This window comes from Pinus tabuliformis, chromosome 7 (assembly GCF_031772625.1).
Source record: "Pinus tabuliformis cultivar Carrire ecotype Pingquan chromosome 7, CPIR1, whole genome shotgun sequence".
Lineage (NCBI taxonomy): Eukaryota > Viridiplantae > Streptophyta > Pinopsida > Pinales > Pinaceae > Pinus > Pinus tabuliformis.
In genome coordinates this window covers 999,025,783-999,044,969 of record NC_142293.1, presented here as the reverse complement: position 1 = coordinate 999,044,969, position 19,187 = coordinate 999,025,783, and positions in this window count along the sequence as shown.

Sequence of the window (19,187 nt, the reverse complement as noted above, 5' to 3'; positions counted from 1 at the left end):
CCAAAATACACTTTATAAGAACCAATAGGATTCAAGATGATGACGTCAACCATGGGGGATGGTTCACCATTTTTGGGGTGAAAAAGTAAAAAGATTAAAAAATAATAAAATAATAAAACTATCTTTTTCACTTATATCCCGAAGGTTTTACTCAAATTTCCAGCGAGAAAACTCGTTGGATGAAAAATTTAATTCCTTATCCAAGGAGTACTCATGTTGCATAGTTTTGGAACCTGCTACACATAAAATGAGAAATACATGAGAAAACGTGATTGCAATCACGTTTTTCATGTATTTCTGATTTTTCGTGTAGTAGGGTCCATCGAACGTATGCAACATGGGTATTTGTTGGATGAGGAATCAAATTCTACATCCAAAGAGTGTTTCCGCTCGAAATTTGAGTAAACCCATATGGAGATAAGTTGAAAATACGAGTTGAAAAAATAGTTTTTTTCTTTTTTCACTCTAAAATTTGATGATGTAATCTAATCTTATTTTATACTTTCCTTAGGAGGCCCATTTTAGATCTCAAAATTTCCCTAATTCCTCATCTCCTCCTGTTGCAGGTCAGCGCACATTCGATCCCACTCTGGCAACTTGTCTTTGCCCATAATACTCTGGACGAAGGCCTGCTAGTTTTCAGAAATGTTGTTTAGAGCTAATCACACCAATTCTATAGGCAGGGTGCTGACGCTACTACAGACAGTTGGTCTCAGGCATCATGAATTCCAGTGAGGAAGGGGTCTATGTGCTTCCCTTTTTGCATCTTTGTACATCTCAGCTTCTCCTCATGATACATCTTCTGCTGCTCGTAAGATCCCTGGTATAGCGTAGTAACAACTTCCCACATTTGCTTGGCAATATCTTTGCCAACAATGTGAGATACCACGTGATGTAGAACCCCATCGAGAATCAACCTTTTTCTTTCGCCATCTCCTTCTTGTAGGCCTTCAATTGATTTGCATCTGTGGGTACAACTACCACGTTATCGATGTAGGCTTTGAGATTATATTCATCTAGAAGACAATAAATTCTCGCCTTCCAAATCACGTAGTGGGAGGCTCCATCTAACCGATCCTAATCTCTCATCCCTGTTGATGCCATCTTTGCAAAAAGTCGAACTTCTCTTCTCCTTTGCGTAGCTGCTGACTGGATCTACACACTCCCTGCTGGAGTGGGCAAATCTTCTCACAACTACTGCTGCTCTGCAGTGAAAAATCAAACTTCTAGACTAGAAGTTCCCTGAGGAAAGAATTCCCTCAGTGTGTGCTTTTCCTTCCTCCTGACGCTATTTTGCACCAAAAAACTACTGAAAAATAACTGCGTCATAGCTGAAGATCTGCTTTGCAAGAAAAATACCGCTTCTCCCTTTGCCTTTGGTAATCTTTGATCTGGAAAATTATTTCTCTATCGACTCTCTTAGAGAAATTAACTTTTCCTCAAAAATTGACCCTCTTGGCCAAAGGGACTGCGCAACCCTTGGGGTTTCGAACAACTGCTTACGCAGTGCTTTGAAGCTCCTTATTCCAGCCTGCAACTGAGCTCTTCGACTTCAATCTGTGCTTTGATACCACGTGAATATTCAGCTAACCCCGAATCCTATTGCAACAACTGATGTTATTTCTTCTAGTTGTTAATTTAATTAAACAAATTATTTGTCGTGTGCTACGACAAATATTGAAACAAATAGACTGAAACCTTCACAAAATAAATAATGGGGAAGGAATAAAAATGATGGAAGAATAGATGTGCACACACACATACAGAATTACTTTTGGACTAAGTCTCTGGAAAAACCCAACTCGGGAAGGCCGGTGCAGCAATTGAGGGTTTTAATATTATGCAGTAGTAATATGAGTACAAGACTATGAATGCTCAAATTGATCCAAGTGGATATTGGTGGCCACCTGCCTATTCCACTTGGACCCCCACGATTGTTTTTTTTTAGTTTCCTTATTTGTAGCCCAATTTAATATTTTTGGCAGTTTTTCAGGTCCTAAACTTTCGGAGGCCCTAAATGATGTTTTTTTCGGAAAATCGGAGCCAACATGGGTCATAGACCCATGTTTTCCAGTCGAAAGTTGTAGTCCTCAGATAGATCTTTCTAACGAGGTATTGTGCATGTCAAACAAAGATCGTATGCCAAAGTTACGACCTCGGGAAATTGATGTACCAATTTACCCAAACAGGGCCCATACTTTGGCGCTTCATCTCCTAAGATTAGGTTTTTGTATGTTTAGGGTTTTCCATTGTTTCACAATAATAAATAGGCCTTTGAGCCTCATTGTAGCACAGTTCAGAGGCATGTAGCTGCCACATCTCTTCTAAGAGATAAGCTCCATCGCTCGAGCTAGTCTTATTTCAATTCTGTTTGTAAGCATACTTCAGTGTTTGATATTAATTAAATGAAGTCTTATTTTTGTATAAATGGTTAAATTTGCTAGAGGGTATTTTTTGTACTTAGTTAAATCTGCTCGAAACCCCTATCGGGTGGTCTCCCAGATGGAATGTCCCCGAACAACTTCTGTTACTTCTGCAATAGAGCTGCTATGTGTTGATTTGGGGTAGCATCGGATGTGCTCTAGCCATGAAATTTGGTGAAGAGGTTGGGGCACATGAGATCTCCAATACCTAGAAATGGTTTTGGCAGATTCTAAACAATTCAGGAGATATTAAAATAATTAATATTTTTAATGGAGTCCCTAAGTCGAAACTTAGGGAAATTAAAATATTAATGTGAATTAATATGAATCTGTGTTAGAATGGTCCAAAAGACATGGATCAAGCCAGATCTAATCTTAGCTGTTGATTCCAGACTTAATCTTGGCCGTTGATATGTCAATGAGAAAAGTATAAGAGGAGGCTTGAGGGTCACTTAGAGAACACCAGAGTGATCAATCATTCTATTCTCTAGAGCGGGGTTTGCTAAGAGAGATAGAATTAGTGATCAGAGTTGCAACTGAGGGGCATTGAGTACAAAGAGACAGAGAAGCAGAGATAGTGCCAGGAGAGCAACACAGTAGCCAGGGAGAGTGACGCAGTAGCAGCCAGAGCTCACGCAAGGCCACGTAGAGGTAGCCGGGAGCTGCGCAGAGCTTCAGAGAGGCCAACGTTGCTGACATAGAGGGCCAGAAGGATGACGCAGACCCATCCAGGGTGATGCAGGGCCAACGCTAGGCAGAGAGGGGATGACGCAGTCCAGAAAGGTTGATGCTAGGGTTTCTGGGGCAGATTGTAGCTGAGGAGGTTTCGAAAGGATTATCCAGGGTTTCAGCCGAGAAATTTGTCCCAAACTGAGAGGTATTATTTTCAAGGAAATTCTCTGTTGGGTAGGCCAGTTTCGGCACCCAAATTGTACTCTGATATTCCTTAATAAGAAAACCCTCAGATAGCTGCACCGGTTTTCCCACATTGGGTTTTTTGGGGACATTGGTCCAAAAATAACGGTGTCATTTGGTGTGATTGTTTCTGTTTCCTTCAATTGTTGATCTGTAATATGTTGAGCATGCACTAGTGTTTATTTTCAGTGTTTACATTGTAAATAACTTGTTAAGTAACGGAACAAGTAGGTAGGAATAAATCAGATAAAGTGCATGTGGAGGGTTTCTAACTAAGTAGACTTAGAAACTTCAACATTGTATCAGAGCGTGATTGCAGATCACAGGAGGACTGAGGACATCAGCCGAGCGGAGCAATAGCAGCAGAAAATAACTGTCCCAAGGTGACATAAGCTGTTTCTAGCAGAGCAACAACAAGGGAAGGGTGATGTAGTAGTAGCCAGAGCTCACGCAGGGCCACTTAGAGGTAGCCGGGAGCTGCGCAGAGCTTCAGAGAGGCCAACGTTGCTGACACAGAGGGCCAGAAGGCTGACACAGGGCCTCCTATGGCTGATGCAGACCCATCTGGGGTGACGCAGGGCCAATGCTGCGCAAAGAGGCGCTGACGTAGTCCAGGAAGGCTGACGTTGGGGTTTCTGGGGCAGATTGTAGCTGAGGAGCTGCCGGAAGGATTATCTGGGGTTTTATTACAATAATGTTATTTAGTGTTTAATGCTCATTCTTATTAGCTGTTTCTATTTTGATCTTTTTAGTAGTTTCTTAGAAGAAACTGGTTGTTTCTATTTCTGTAAATATCTCTGTATTACTTATTGAGCTTCATTTTCTCATGTAAATCAATTCAATTCATTCATTGATTATGGTATCAGAGCTCGGGTATTTTTTTTCGAAATAATTTTTCATTGCTTGAAAAATTCTGTCCTTCATTTCGAAATTGCTCTCCTGGAATCTGAAATTTTTTTGGGCGTCACGTTTTTTTTTGGATGTCATTGTTTACTTTGCGCTTGCGGGTTCTGACTACTCCGTCAAGTTCAAAGTTGGGTTTTCGACATATAAGACATTCTAAGTTTTAGTATTTCCATGATCAAGACTAATTATGCCCTTTCCATCTATCCTTACTAATGCATTATCTCCAAAGGTAACATTCCTTCATTTTTTTTTTCTTTTAGAGTAATAAACTTACTTGGATATCTTGTCATGTTTTGAACATCCACTCTCAATAAACCTTTGCTTCTAGCATATAAAGTAAGTCAACATTCCTCTTGTTTCTCTTGCTTCCTTTTCCATACCTTTTTGCATTTTTCTTTGTACTTGGTAATATCTTCTTACTTTCTTTGCTTATGAAATCTTATAGTGTTGCTTCTAAATCACATGTTTTGTGCCCATAGTTTTTGCACTTATAGAATTCAACATTATCCAAAAGAGAAGAAAATGAGTTGTATCTTTTGACACCATCTTCATTAGTTTTGTTGCTCACAAAACCATTCTTTGAGCTCTCATAAGATCCTCTATTTCTATTTCTCACATAGTCATCTCTTACATACGATCCAAAATTTATTGCTTTATGACCAAAATTATTACAAGAAAAACAATAGCGAAAAAATATATTTTGATACTGAGATGTGGAAGGCCTTCTTGGTGGAGTACCTATTTTGATTTAATTCTTATTGATCTCATGAGAAAAATCAAGTCTTACTAGTATTCATCTCCTTTCTTGGTGTTGCTTTCATTGCTGAAGGAGCTCTTCAGAACATCAACATAGCGTTTGGGATTCTCTTCATTTTTCTTTCCTGATGGCTTTGTGCTTGATTATCTCCTGGAGGTATTATGATTTTCCTTGTAGCCAAGACCTATTTTGATGAAACGTGATCTTTGACAACTGAGAAAATAATCTAAGATTTTAGTACTCTTTCCAAAATTGAAGCTTTGATCATTTGGTTTCTCTAGTTCCTTTCTCAAGGAAATAACTTTTGCTTCAAGCTTTTCACAATCTTCTTTCTTTTCTTTCAACTGGATTCTCACTACTTCTTCTATCCTCCTTTCCTCTTCTAGTTAGGTTTTCAAGATAGAAATTGTTATTTCATCAATATTGTGATCCTTTTGCTTGTCATATATATGCAATACTCCTTTTTGATCTTGCCTTTGATTCCATCTATTTCTTCTAGGGCACTAAAATGTTCTATTTCAAAGTTTACTTCCCAATCGATATCATTTCCCTCTAAATCTGCTTTCTCTTCGTGATTGTCTTCAAATTCTTTATCAACACATTTGCATAAATGACTATGACAAGAAGTTATTTTTTGTTAATATTTATATGCATATTCATCACTCTCTTCTGAGGAGATACTATTTCTAAATACTAAAAATCTTTCTTCTTGGAATACCTCTTCTTCTTTCGTGTCTGTAAGACTTGCTTCTATTTTCATGCTCTTCTTCATCATCACTAGCCTCACTATTTTCATATGAAAATTTAGTAGAAAAATTCCTTATTGTACCACAATTAAAACATTTGAATGGTAGCTTAACTTTGTATTTTCTAGATCCTCTTTTCAACTTTCTCATAAACTATTCTTTTTCTACATTTAATTCATTACTGGAATAATTACCAACTTTAATTTCTTTTGTCTTCTTTGAAATATTCAAAGATGCTTCCTTTAGAGTTGACTTTCCTTTTCTTGTCCTCATTTAATATGCATTGAGAATCCCATATAACTCATCCATCTTTGGATTTTCTAGATCCTTCATTTCTTCAATAGCTGAGACCTTTGCATCAAATCTTAAGGGGAGAGAACTTAACACCTTCTATAGAATCATTAATTCCTTAACTTATTCCTCAAGTCCTTTGATGGTATTGACAATCTCATCAACATGAAGTAGGCTGCAATATATTCTTCATCATTCATCTTCAAGCTCTCGAACTATCTTCTATGGGTTTTAAGATTTTCCCTCTTCACTTTGTCATCTCCTCCATATCTCTCTTCAAGTTTGTCTCAAATGCCCTTTGTAGATTCATAATGTATTACTTTGACAAACTATGATTTTAATAGGCCATGGAAGATGGCATCACAAATTTTGCATTTACATAAGCTTTCTGACCATCTTGATCAAATGGTGGAGTTGTTGGAGCTTTATACCTATCTATTACAACTTTCCAAATGTCAAAACTAAGAGACATTTAATGAGTCCTCATTCTTACCCTCTAGAAGGCTTAATTTTTTCCATCAAATAATGGAGCTCCACTTGTGAAATAACCTTTTTGACTAGCCATGGTCCTCTTAAGATCTTCTTTCGAGTGGTTGAATTGCTTCTAAAGGAACTTTCTCTTATACCAATTATTGGATTCACATTTATAATAGGCTGTGGTGGGATGAATCAATGTACGATAATTTCTAACTTATTTAAATACTCATGAATCATAACCAAACAATATAACATATGGAACACAAGATATAAATGATAACTTCTTTATGACATATCATTGTAGGTACCAACCTACTAATACAAACTTTGTAGGCACCAACCTACTATAGTTGAGTATGTTGTCATTGATGTCCAAGCAAATATAGTTGAAGGACATTGATGTGATGATGCCCACAAAATGATACAAATGATGTAGGTAATGATTATGCAACTTGATGATGTCCATAGGATGATGTAGCCCGATGAAACCCTAGTTCTAGGGTTTGGATTCCCTGAAAGATGTTTAGACCCTACTGTTGTTGAGAATTTTTGGTCAGCAAATCAGTTAATTTTTCTTGGAGATTGTCGCCATTGGATTATCCTTGCCATTCTAATTCTGTTGGTATATGGAGTGGCTCGTGGGTCCTCACCCTTTGAGAGAAACGCTTAGTCAAAGTTTGCAACCCCAGCTAGTGGTCCAAAGCCCCAAGGGGTTGTTGATGCGGCAGTTTCATTGGTGTAATTTTGTGGAATAAAAGGATTGAGTGATGATGTGGAAATATTGGTTTATTGAAGAGGAAAAATTATTGATCTATTATTGAAGGACTCTCCATGGGTCATTATTAAATTATATTGGATCAAGGCTTCTTAATTCTATGTTCTAAGACACAAAATATTTTATTAAATTTTATCCTTGGGGGATAAAAAAAAAACTTTATTATAGCTTGGGCCTTAATCGTTTGGTCCATATCTAATAAAAGGATAAATTATTTTGGACCGAAATGACCCGCTAGCAAGTTGGCCTTGATTTGGGGTTTGAAAATTAAAATTTTAAACCAAATCATTCCCTCAAGATGGAAGCTCGCTGCTCTTTCAAAATTATATAAACCACTGTCATCTTCTTCAATAGGCATCGTTTCAACACTTCAAAGGAATTGATCAAGTTTTGAAATTAAATTTCGGTCCTGTGGATCATACGATAATTTTTTGTGAAGTATTGGTATTGGTTGGGGTTTCACGTTTTTGGTACAAGGGTTCCGTTTGTGTTTTATTTTTGTAGGTTTTGGAATTTTAAAATCTGAGCAACCCTCTACCACTTTAGGATAACAAAATTTGTTTTGTTACAAAACTATTAGGGCTTTCAGATTTGATTATGAAGAAGACCGAGCATTAAAGGATTCACTGCCTAATTCTTTGAGGCAATGTTTGTGCTTATTATATGATACTCATAAGCATTTCACACTGGAATTTATCGGACCTGTAAAGTATTGGAGATAACATGATAGGTCGAATATCCTGAAGGGTTTTTGGGCTTATACTTTCATGCAAGGGTTTCGCTAGGGTCTTCATTATGTTTTGCAGGGTTCCATTGCAAATTATCAACACCTGTGTGGGTCTTCTCTCGGACGTAAATGCAGGGTTCCATTACAAAATTTCAACAACTGTGTGGGTCTTCTCTTGGACGTAAAGAAAATTATATGTGAAGTTTGACCATTTTTCATCTACAAGAGAATTTGAACCTTCATACCATTAATAATTGGGCCTAGTATAACAACTGTTAGACTATCCACCGCGACCAGGAGTAGTGGAGAAAATCTTAATAAGTGGTAAGTTGTACTTTGTAGCATTTCTGAAACACCCATTGACCAGAACGAATGGGTTACATTTGTACTTGATGGGATTCGTTTGGGCTTAAATTTGCAAGTTGCCTTGAGGTTTCTTTCCATACCTTTTTTGACAAACTCTTGGAGGCTTGAAAATTCTGGAGCATTAATTAAGAATAAAAATTGCTACGAGGATATCATTTATTAAATGTTTTCTCTATGGCAGACCAAATCCCATTAAAATGTACTCACATAAGAGTTTTGATCTGTGAAAGTGATATATTCTATTACTATCAATTTGTGTTGACATTTGCTGACCTTGAAGATTACCTTCCATTGAAATTCGACCACAAATTTATGCTCTATCCTCTACATACTAGAAAGGAGACAGTTTCTAGTGTATTTTTGGAGCACACTCATCAAGAACTGATCAACCTCCTTGAAGTTGTTATCATGAGGCTTTTCTGGTATTATCTTGAATGTATATCCAATGATATAAAACAACAGATCAAGGATTGACCATGGAAGGAGTTGTATACCTGAAGCATAAACCAAAAGTCTTATGCCCTGAATTAAATGCAATATTTCTTGATCTCCCTTGGCACATATGGTTGAATAAGTCCTATTCATCTTCATATCTTATAATGCATCGCCAACATAATATAAGAAACTTTTCATTAAAGGAAAAATTTAATGACCGGGTCATTCTAACAAAACTTAATTTCCTGTAATCTTTGGGAGATTGTGAATATTGGGACATATCTGCAAGCCTTATAATAGAAAAAAAATCTGACTCTTACAGTAATGAAGCTTCGTCTTCAGGGTGTAGAGGTCTTCCAACAACTTTAAAGAAACAATAAAGTTAGAGAGCAATATGGCAGGGGAAATAATACGTAAGTAACAAACTTCTTCTCAAGGCTGAGTTTTGTATTAGAGCATCTGAATTTTGATAGTTCCCTTGATGCAATTGGAAGTGACCTTGATATGTCAAATGATTTTGTTGAATGGTAGAGAATTTGATGGATGACATGGTAGCAATCTTGTGTGACACTAACCTTGTTGATGAATGATAGTAGGAGTAACAATGACTTTGATCATGCCAATGATAGTAACAATAGACAATGATGATAATGCTCCTATAATAGTGATGACAATGATTCTATGACTGAAGTGATATTGTCTCTATGGCAGATGTAGTAGCAGTGGTATCTAAAAAACATAGACAATTGCAACCATTGGACAATAGTGAGTGGAAACAATGATCAGTGGCAAAGGTAGTGAGAGTAGGAGGCGTGGAAACTTGTAGAGGTAGTAGTGGGTACAATAACAGTGACAACTGCTTTAGCAGGAAGCAAAAGTTGAAGTGTGAGTAGGAGGGTTGATTTGTACTAGGGGGATGATGACCCCTTCAGATTATATATGTAAACTCTTCAGAAACCATTGGGGAGTCCTGTAATTCCTTCCAATTCAACTGGTAAACTTTGTATGTACATCATACATAATTGAAGCATTTAAGTGACAAATATATGGTGCACTGGTTGAAAAAGGCAACAAGAAATTCTCAATTTGATTTTGCCTTGATTAAATTGAGAAAATTCGAATTTCCATATCAACAAACAACTTGGATGATGTCATCTTGTGTGACATGGCTTGTGCCACCCAGTTTACTCAGTGAATTCGAGTTGGAGGAGTTATAGTTTTTTAAGCATGCGTGATTTCTAATTTGTAACAATCAAGGTTTATTATCTAAGGTTGTTTCCAATTAAACTAGTTCCAAATGTTGGAGGAACTAGTGGAGGGTCAGAGGATTGAATTTTGTTAGAGTTGAGAAGATGGCCTTCAATGGAATAAGGCTAGAGTACGCCTTGGAAAGAACCTCTAATTTTGTTGCATGGAAGGATCACATGGAGGCAGTGTTGGATGACAATTGATTGCTAGAATACATCAAGTCAGATGTTTCAAAACCACAAGCATCTGATGCCCAGAACCTTGCTCAGTGGAAGAAATATGTAGCCAAGGCGAGGAGAATAATCTTGGAGGGAGTACGGGATCATGTGGTCTCGAATCACCATGGAAAATAAACTCCGTTCGCAATATGGAAAGAAATGACATAATTTTTCAAGAATAGTAGTGACCACATGAAGCTAACGCTAAAGGATAAACTTCGAAGTATCAAGATGCAAAAGAATGACACAATTCCATAGTATCTGAGCAAGTTTACATAGTGTTATGATGAACTTAGCGGGGTCGGTGTTAATGTCCTTGAAGAAGACTTGGCGGGGTCAGTGTTAATGCCCCTGATGAACTTGGCATAACTTTCAAGATTTGGTGAAGGGGAGGGAGAAACTACCGGATTGGGAGTGCGTATGGTATGATTTGGTATAAGAGGAAATAAGGTGGAAAGCCAGAAATGGGACTTCATCCAAGGGCGAGGATGAAGAAAAATTTTCATTGGATAGAAAAGAAAAGAAGGGAAAGGGAAGAAATTCCAATTCAAACCAGAATCCAATCAAGGGGGCAAGAAGAAGGGTTTGTCAAAAAATAAATGCTTCCTATGTCATGAATTCAGGTACTATGGCACGAAGTGTCCACACAAGAAGACAAGAAAGAAGACCTCAGGGGGAGAAACATGTGAAGATTTGGCTTCACAGTTCGAGCTTGAATTTACCCTCATTGCATGCATGGATAACACAATGATGGGGAGCTTGTGGTACTTGGAATCAGGTGCATCATTCCACATGACGGGGAATAAAGACTTTTTCAGTGACCTGGAAGAAAAATATTCGCAGATGCACATCGAGATGGGGGACGACGAAAGGTGTATCACAAATATGATTGGTAGAGTCACCTTTCAGAGGGAGTCGGGCTCCCCCCCTAGGCTCAAGGATGTCATGTTCATTGCGGGCCTAAACATAAATCTCGTCTTTGTTGTAGTTTTGGAAGACCGAGGTTATGATGTGATCTTCAACAAAGGAAAGGAATTCTTGAGACACGTAGCCATGGGACAAGTGAAGCATATCAGGGTTTGTGTGAAGAACCTGTACAAGCTAGATGTGGAGGATTGTGATGCATTGAGCACAAAGGCGGAGGTGTTGTAGCATTGCAATGTCAGTGAACTTTGGCATAGAAGACTTGGCCATTTGCATCATGGCACTCTGAAGATCATGCAACATATAACCACATGCATCCCTAAAGGAGCATTTGAGCAACAAGATGTATGCAAAGGATGCACCTTGTGGAAGTACAAAAAATCCACATTCCATGATCGGGAAAACAAAGCACATGCAATCCTTTAAAGGACCCACTCTGATGTCTATGGATATGTGGACCTTTGTTGACAACCTCCACTGCCAATCACAAATATTTTGTCATTTTCATCGATGAATTCTCATGGAAGTGTTGGATCTTCTTCATGCGGAAGAAGGATGAGACATTCTCCAAGTTCATATAATTCGAGGCTCTAGTTGAAAAAGAAACGGGAAAGAAGGTGAAGGCTCTCAGGAGCGATAATGGAGGTGAGTACATGCCGAATGAATTCAAAAATTTATGTGCAAAAGAAGGCATTCAACGAGAGTTGACAACACCCCACAACCCACATCATAATGGGGCGGCTGAGAGAAAGAACCATAACATTGTGGGAGCAGCGAGGAAGATGTTGAATGACCAAGGCATACCTCTGGATTTGTGGGCCAAGGCATGAAATACAATAGTCTATTTGCAGAACTAGAGTTGTCATCTGATTCTGGGCATGATTACACTGAAGGAGGCTTTCTCGGGGAGAAATCTAGATGTGTCACACTTCAAGATTTTTGGAGCCTGTGTTTACTGCCATGTCTCCAAAGAATCAAGGAAGAAGCTAGAGCTGACTAAAAAATTGGGGATATTTGTGGGTTACAGAGAAACTTCCCACAACTACTGTGTGTACTTTCCATCCCTTAGAATGACAATTGTGCGAAGGGATGAAAAATTTGATGAAGATAAAGCTATGCGGTGCTCTCTTGAGAGGGAGCTTCAGATTCCACTAGAAGAGGAGCTTTTAGCTCCAAACAGGGAGCCTCAAGAAGTTGTGGAGAAACCACAAGTTGAGGAGCAGAGAGTGGAAACAACCGCTCAAGCAGAACCATCCAGATAAGGCAAAAAAATGACTAGGGAAGCTGAGAGACTTGATCAGGGTGGGAGGGAGAATGTGGGTGCTCCTTTAAATTAGCACAAATAGAGAATATCACCAGATCGATACACTAGCTACATGGCTCTAATGACTGAGCTTGTAATGACTGAGTCATCCTATTTCAAGGAAGAAATAGAGAAACCTGTATGGGTTGATGCAATGGTGGAGGAATACGAATCCATTGTAAAGAAAAATGTTTGGGAAGTGGTCCCAAGACCAAAAGGCAAATCAGTTGTAGTTTCGAGATGGATCTTCAAGGTAAAGCTTGCAGTAGACGAAAGCATAGAAAAGCACAAGGCTAGTTTGTGGCCAAGGGGTACTCTCAAGTTGAGGGGATTGGCTATGAGGAAAACTTTTCTCCTGTAGCAAGGTACTCATCCATTAGATCAATTCTAGCTCTGGATGCACATATGGGGTGGAAGATCCACGAGATGGATGTGAAAATAACATTCCTCAATGGATTTATTTAGGAGGAGGTGTATATCAAGCAAACAAAAGGCTTCGAGAATTTTGATCAGGAGTATCATGTGTGCAGACTTAAGCGAGTGTTGTATGGTATTAAGCAAGTACCCCATGCTTGGTATACCAAGATCGATAGTTATCTCACCAGTTTGGGCTTCATCAAGATTGAAGCAGATGAAAACCTCTATCATATCTTGGTAGGAGGTAAATTGTTGATTATTGTATTATATGTTGATGATTTGATTTTAACTAGTGATGAACAACTAATCAAATCTTGTAAGGACAACCTTGCAAGAGAGTTTGAAATGAAGGACATGGGTCTCATGCACTACTTCCTCAGATTGGAAGTATGGAAAGGCGATGGGGAACTGTTTGTCTCTCAGGGAAAGTATGCCAACGAGATACTTCAAAGGTTCCGCATGGACAATTTCACACCCATGGAGACACGTCTAGCGAATTATTAGAGGAAAGAGGATGTCGCTTGAGGTGAGGAAGTAGATGCTACTATTTACCGGCTATCTTGTGAACACATGATCATATATGTGCTATGCAGTCAACCGAGTCAAGCTATGGTTAGGCCAACCAAACTATTTTGGAGGGAAACTAAGCATGTTTTATGGTACCTCAGAGGAACTACCCAGTTTGGACTATGGTACAAACAGACCAAGGGAATGAAGCTATGCGGATTCACAAATGAAAATTAGGCGGGGAGTCCATCAGACTGAAAGAGTACATTAGGTGGAATTTTCAGTGTTGGGTCCAAAGTGGTTTGTTAGTACAATAGGAAGAAAATATCTGTGGCACTCAACTCGGCAAAAGCAGAATACATGGCTACGAGTCAAGTAGCATGTGAGGTGATTTGGATGAGAAAGATATTTGTTGTATTGTTTGGTCAAATGATGGATCCAACTATGATCTACTGTGATAATTAGAGTTGCATCAAGCTCTATGAAAATTATGTTTTTCATGATTGATCCAAGCATATAGATATTCGGTATCACCATTTACAGTACTATGTGCAGAGGTGGATAATGTTGTTGTAGTACATTTCGATAGAGGAACATGATTTTAAAATTGGAAACTAGGTCCAAATTCCACTTTGGATAGCTCAATTGATGGAGATGATGTTTGCATTGAATTCCTCTTTTCCATAGGACCAAAATTGACCTAAATATCACTCAAGTTAGATAAGGGAAAGTGTACTTATGAAGAAAAGCCCACATATGCACATTTGGATAGGTTGGCCCTAAAACAAATTGGACTCCCTTGGAAGACTATAAATAAAAATGACCTCAAACTCATTTGGACATAATGAGACATTATTTTATTCTCTTTCTTGGTTTTGGCTCGCAAAGGTCTAAGGCCCACCCACAGAGAATTGGTTCGCAGGAAGGAAAAATTACAGGGTCTGAAGTTTGCGCACACTTTTAGGGTTTCTAGGTCACAACTGTAGGCTTGCCAAAGGAAGAATTCAGCTATAGTCATAGGCCAAGGGAGAGACTAAAGTATTTAAGTCACATGCACACCATGTCCTCCATGCGATCGAATCTTAGGGTTTGTTTTTTAGTTGTCTGAAGTTTTCGCTCATTGACGAAATATTTCGATAGTTGACTGCAGACAATGACATTTCATTACAAGATTTTAAATCAGGGTTTTGAGTATAAGCATTGATGGGTTCATTTTTATGGATATTGTTTAGTTAATTCTTTCTGGATAGATCTATAGTTGAAGATATGGATTATTGTACTCTCATTTGTTGAATCATTCAATGACAATCTAATAAGAAGAAGAATTTGAAAGGGTTTTCCCCATAGTGTGTTTTGCCTTGGTCTCCGACCAATCCTGGCATCTCTATGTGAATGATTTTCTTCTATTGTTACTTTTTGTTTCGCTGCATTGATGATGATGATGTTATTCTTTCTACATGGTTGCATATGTTGCTAAATGTTAAAATTGGCAACTAGGGCCAAACTCCATGTGGGTCATCTCATTTATGGAAGCTGATATTTTTCCTAGATTCCTCTTGTCGAGAGGTGTAGGATTGATCTAAAGATCATCCGATTCCGACAAGTATTTATGGAGATATGAATTTATTTTTATTTACTTGACAAATTGTCAAGGTCAGCCAGCAGTTAAATGTGTGGCACACATTCCCGTTGAATCATATAAATACAAGTGAGGTTGATTCATTTTATCATCATCTCATCTCACTCATTCTTCTCTCTCTCCTTAGCTTTGGGTTATACAAGGATCAACTCACATGTGGGAAGGAGGAGGACGCTTTAGGATTTGGAGGACACTGAAAGGAGGACACAAAAATTGCTGAAGGTCTCTTTGACCTGCATTGACCAAGCGTTGACTCATCAAGGGTGCGGTTTTGGTGTCGCTGCCTCTCCTAGGTAGGCCGCAGATTTTGGCACAAAACGTGAGGCAATCTGTCCACAGGTTTGACCAGCGTTGACTGCCCTAGTTTTGGGCAGCTGGTTGACTTCAATCAACAACAGTTTGACTGTGTTTTTGGGGCTGTTCAAGGGCTGTTTCTTTAGGCTGTTCGAGGGCTAGTTAACCAGAAATTTACCAAGCATATTGGAGGTCAATTTCAACTCGTTTGACCAAGTTTGACTTTGCTGATCTAGGATTTGTTGCTGCTGATATAAAATTACAAAATTATGTTTTTGTACTATTTCTCTTTATTGAACTATTGAAGATAAAAGAAGATTTGATCAAAGGGTTTCCCCGCATTGGGGTTTGTCCCTAGCTAGCTGCCACATCTTGTGTCTGTTGTCTTGGCTTGTTTTTTGTTGATCATTTAATGTTCTATATGCGCTTTACTTAATGTATATGTGATTGCTAATCCATGGATAATAAGAAGAAAGAAAGTAAACTGTTCTAAGCATAGAACATACCATAATTTAACATGGTATCAGAGTCGAGGTGAAGACAAAGCCCAAGCAAGAGCAAGAGCAAGAGCAATCACCGAAGAGAAGGTTAGCAAGGCTATCCTAAAAACTTCATGGGGTCCTCAACACTCTTCCCCATCGAAGACAAGCTCCGTGAGAAGTCTGACCATCACGGATTGAAGATGTCTCTCTATCTGACTTTAGAAGACCAGGAAGTGTTGGACCATGTGAGAGGAAATATTGTTACGCCTCCATCAAATGCATCTGCTGCTGCTAGAAGTAAGTGGACCAAGGGAGAAGTCAAAGCAAAGAAGATCATCCGAGACTCTATTGACAAGTGCCTGGTGGCCTATATTTCTGAGTTGGCCACCTCCAAGGAAATCTATGATAGACTGGTGAGTTTATTTAAAGTTAATGATGCAATTCAAGTTTTTTTCCTTGGGTCTTTGGTTTCCTTTCGCAGCCTTGGGAAAACTAAGGAGTGCTAACAGGTAGCACCATTTTTTAATGTGGGGTGATTTTAAGATATCAGTTGCAATATTATTGTTTGTTAAGGTCATCGTGTCAAACAATTTGTAATTTTCACCTTACCACACACCCCTCGCACCCCTCTTTGTGGAAATGAGAGAGAGAGAGAGAGAGAGAGAGAGAGAGAGAGAGAGAGAGAGAGAAGACGATGTTGCACATGGTGCCAATTTTGGATTCAAGGGTTGTTTTTTAGGGTTTGTATTATAAAAAGCTATATTGTTTATGTTGTGGTTGCATAAGGTTCTAATTTTAAATCCAAAAAGAAAGACGATGCTACTAATAACACCACTTTTCAATTTGAGAATTCATTTTGTTGTTCTTAACCTAAAAAATGGGTTTTTATTCTTAGGGAGGCACAACAACCCCTCAAACTCCATGTAGTATGGAAATGTGTTTGTTTAAAAGTGCCTCTTGTCACAAGCATGAAAAACGTTACCACTCATGTGTTATCAAGTGAAGATAACAATGAATTAAAAACCAATCATCATATGCATGACCCATGGTCAATTTTCAAGCAGACTCAACAAATAGCTAGAACTATCATTTCAAGGTTAAAATTCTCCTCAAGTTATTAACCATGTTCCACTTCCATACCCATAGGTAAATTGAAAAAAAACCGTACCTATATCCATAGGTATATTAAACTACACCACTAACCCCCTCATAACCAAGTGATATATTGCTCAAATTTTGAGTATTTTTAAAGCCCCAATATAAATGAATGTGGTATGGTATTTCCTAACTACTCTAAGCTCTATGGAATGCTACTTGTATTCATCCCATTCTTAAAGTTTAAGCACTTATTGAGTTTAACAAATCTGGGAGGTTTTTTTTTGGTTGGTGATCCTATTGTTCCTCATTAGACTTGTTTACAAATTTAATATGCATGTTTGGATCCCATGGCTCAAGATTGAAATAATCAGATCCATAAACATTTAATGAAGTATCTTGTTTATCAAAGTGGGATGAAAGTGGCGAATGAAGAGTATCACTCCTTGTTGAAGGATTATACCCGAGATTTAGTCCTTCTCCCTAGAAGGAGGAAGACTATGAAATATGAATGGGTTTATAAAAAAAAGCATGTAGTGGATACAAGTGTGGCAAAGTTAAATCCCATATATTTGCCAAGGGTTTTAATCAAATCCAAATCCTTGAATATTATAATACCTTGGGTCTAATTGTCGGGTTTATTTTTTGTGACTCTAATCTTGTATGGTGATTAAATATATATCTCTATGGACTCAAGCTTACAATATTCATGTGAGAAGATGGATCAATTTATTTTTAACTCAAGATTCTAGATGCCACTATGACCCTAATGTTTATACTCAATGAGTGGGTGATGAGATTTTGATTCTTATGATTTGTTTGTTGATGATCTCATTTCATTAAAAAGGATATTCATTTGAACATCCAACTTTAGCCTTATGAACCAAATTGAGATGATAGACTTATGGAACATAAATTATTTTCTTGGCTTACAAGTAAATGCAAACAAAGAAAGGGTTTTCCCTTCTTGAGCCTAAGTATTTCCTCAATCCCACTGAATTCACATTGAGTGATGTAAATAATCCCTAGCTCATTTTCAATTAATATTAAATTTGATTGTCGTGAGTTCCGCATATCATGTGGATGCCATTTTATCCCCGAGGGTCAGCTCAATTGGTTGAGTCCCCATCATTAAAGTACCTTTGCTATTTAGAGTTCAAGGGTTCAATTCTCTCGACACTCTTGGGGTCAAGTTTTGTGGTTGAGTTGGCAAGAAGTGATAAGTTCAGGTGGATCTTCCTGGTACAAATATTTTGTGGGCATAGTGATCACCGATCTCCAAGGTCTATGAACTGCTTATAAAAATCATGTGGATCCTAGTTTGTATTGACAATTAGTTTGTATTTTTTTATATTTGATGCATCCTCATCTAAACATTTCCTTTACTTTCAGTTTAGTCTCTTAATTTATTAATATTGCATGAGATCCATTGGGAAAAAAACACATACTTTGATATAGATAATGTATATTTCAATTTAGCATATAATGTGGTTCAAAGGTTTGTCCTTTGGTTGGTTTAACAAATTTTTATCGGGTTGGTAATTTTGATGATTAAAACTCTATGTTATGTATTGAATCTTAGTTAAAGTGTTGTTACCTATGTATGAAAGAAATAATTTGTCGTTTCTCTTTCTTCAATTAAGACAAAGTATAGAGTATAGTTCACAAAATAGAGGAAGTAATTTGTTTTGAACATATCCTTTTTGAGTTTTAGTAACCATCAACCATTATTTCATGTGAAAGACTTAGTTCCATCCAACTTGGACATCATATAGTTTAACATTAACATAATGAGCACATAAAGATACAAATCCACTTCATTTATAATCTTATCTTGATCAAGTTGTTGGCATCTTCATGAATTCATTGACAAAACCCAAGTTTCTTCATCTTCGAGCTATGTAAGGTGTGAAGGAAGTTGTCATTAATGGTGGGAAGGCATGATGCCTCCTCCTTTCTCCTATGCATTTTTGTAAATCCTTCATCTTACAGGAACTTTCACTTAAGGGAGGATGTTAGGATATTAAAGATTAGGAGTTAATTCATACCAACTTGGGCTAATGTACTATATTCATGAGTGCTTGATAGTGTCTTATTTAGTCTTCTTTATTGACTGTATGCATTTCATCTTATGCTTAAGTGATCCAACAATTCTCATATGTTTGGGATTAATGGATTTTGACGAGTCTTATCAAGTGTTTGGTCCATGACATTTATTAAAAGATTATGGAGGGCCATTTTT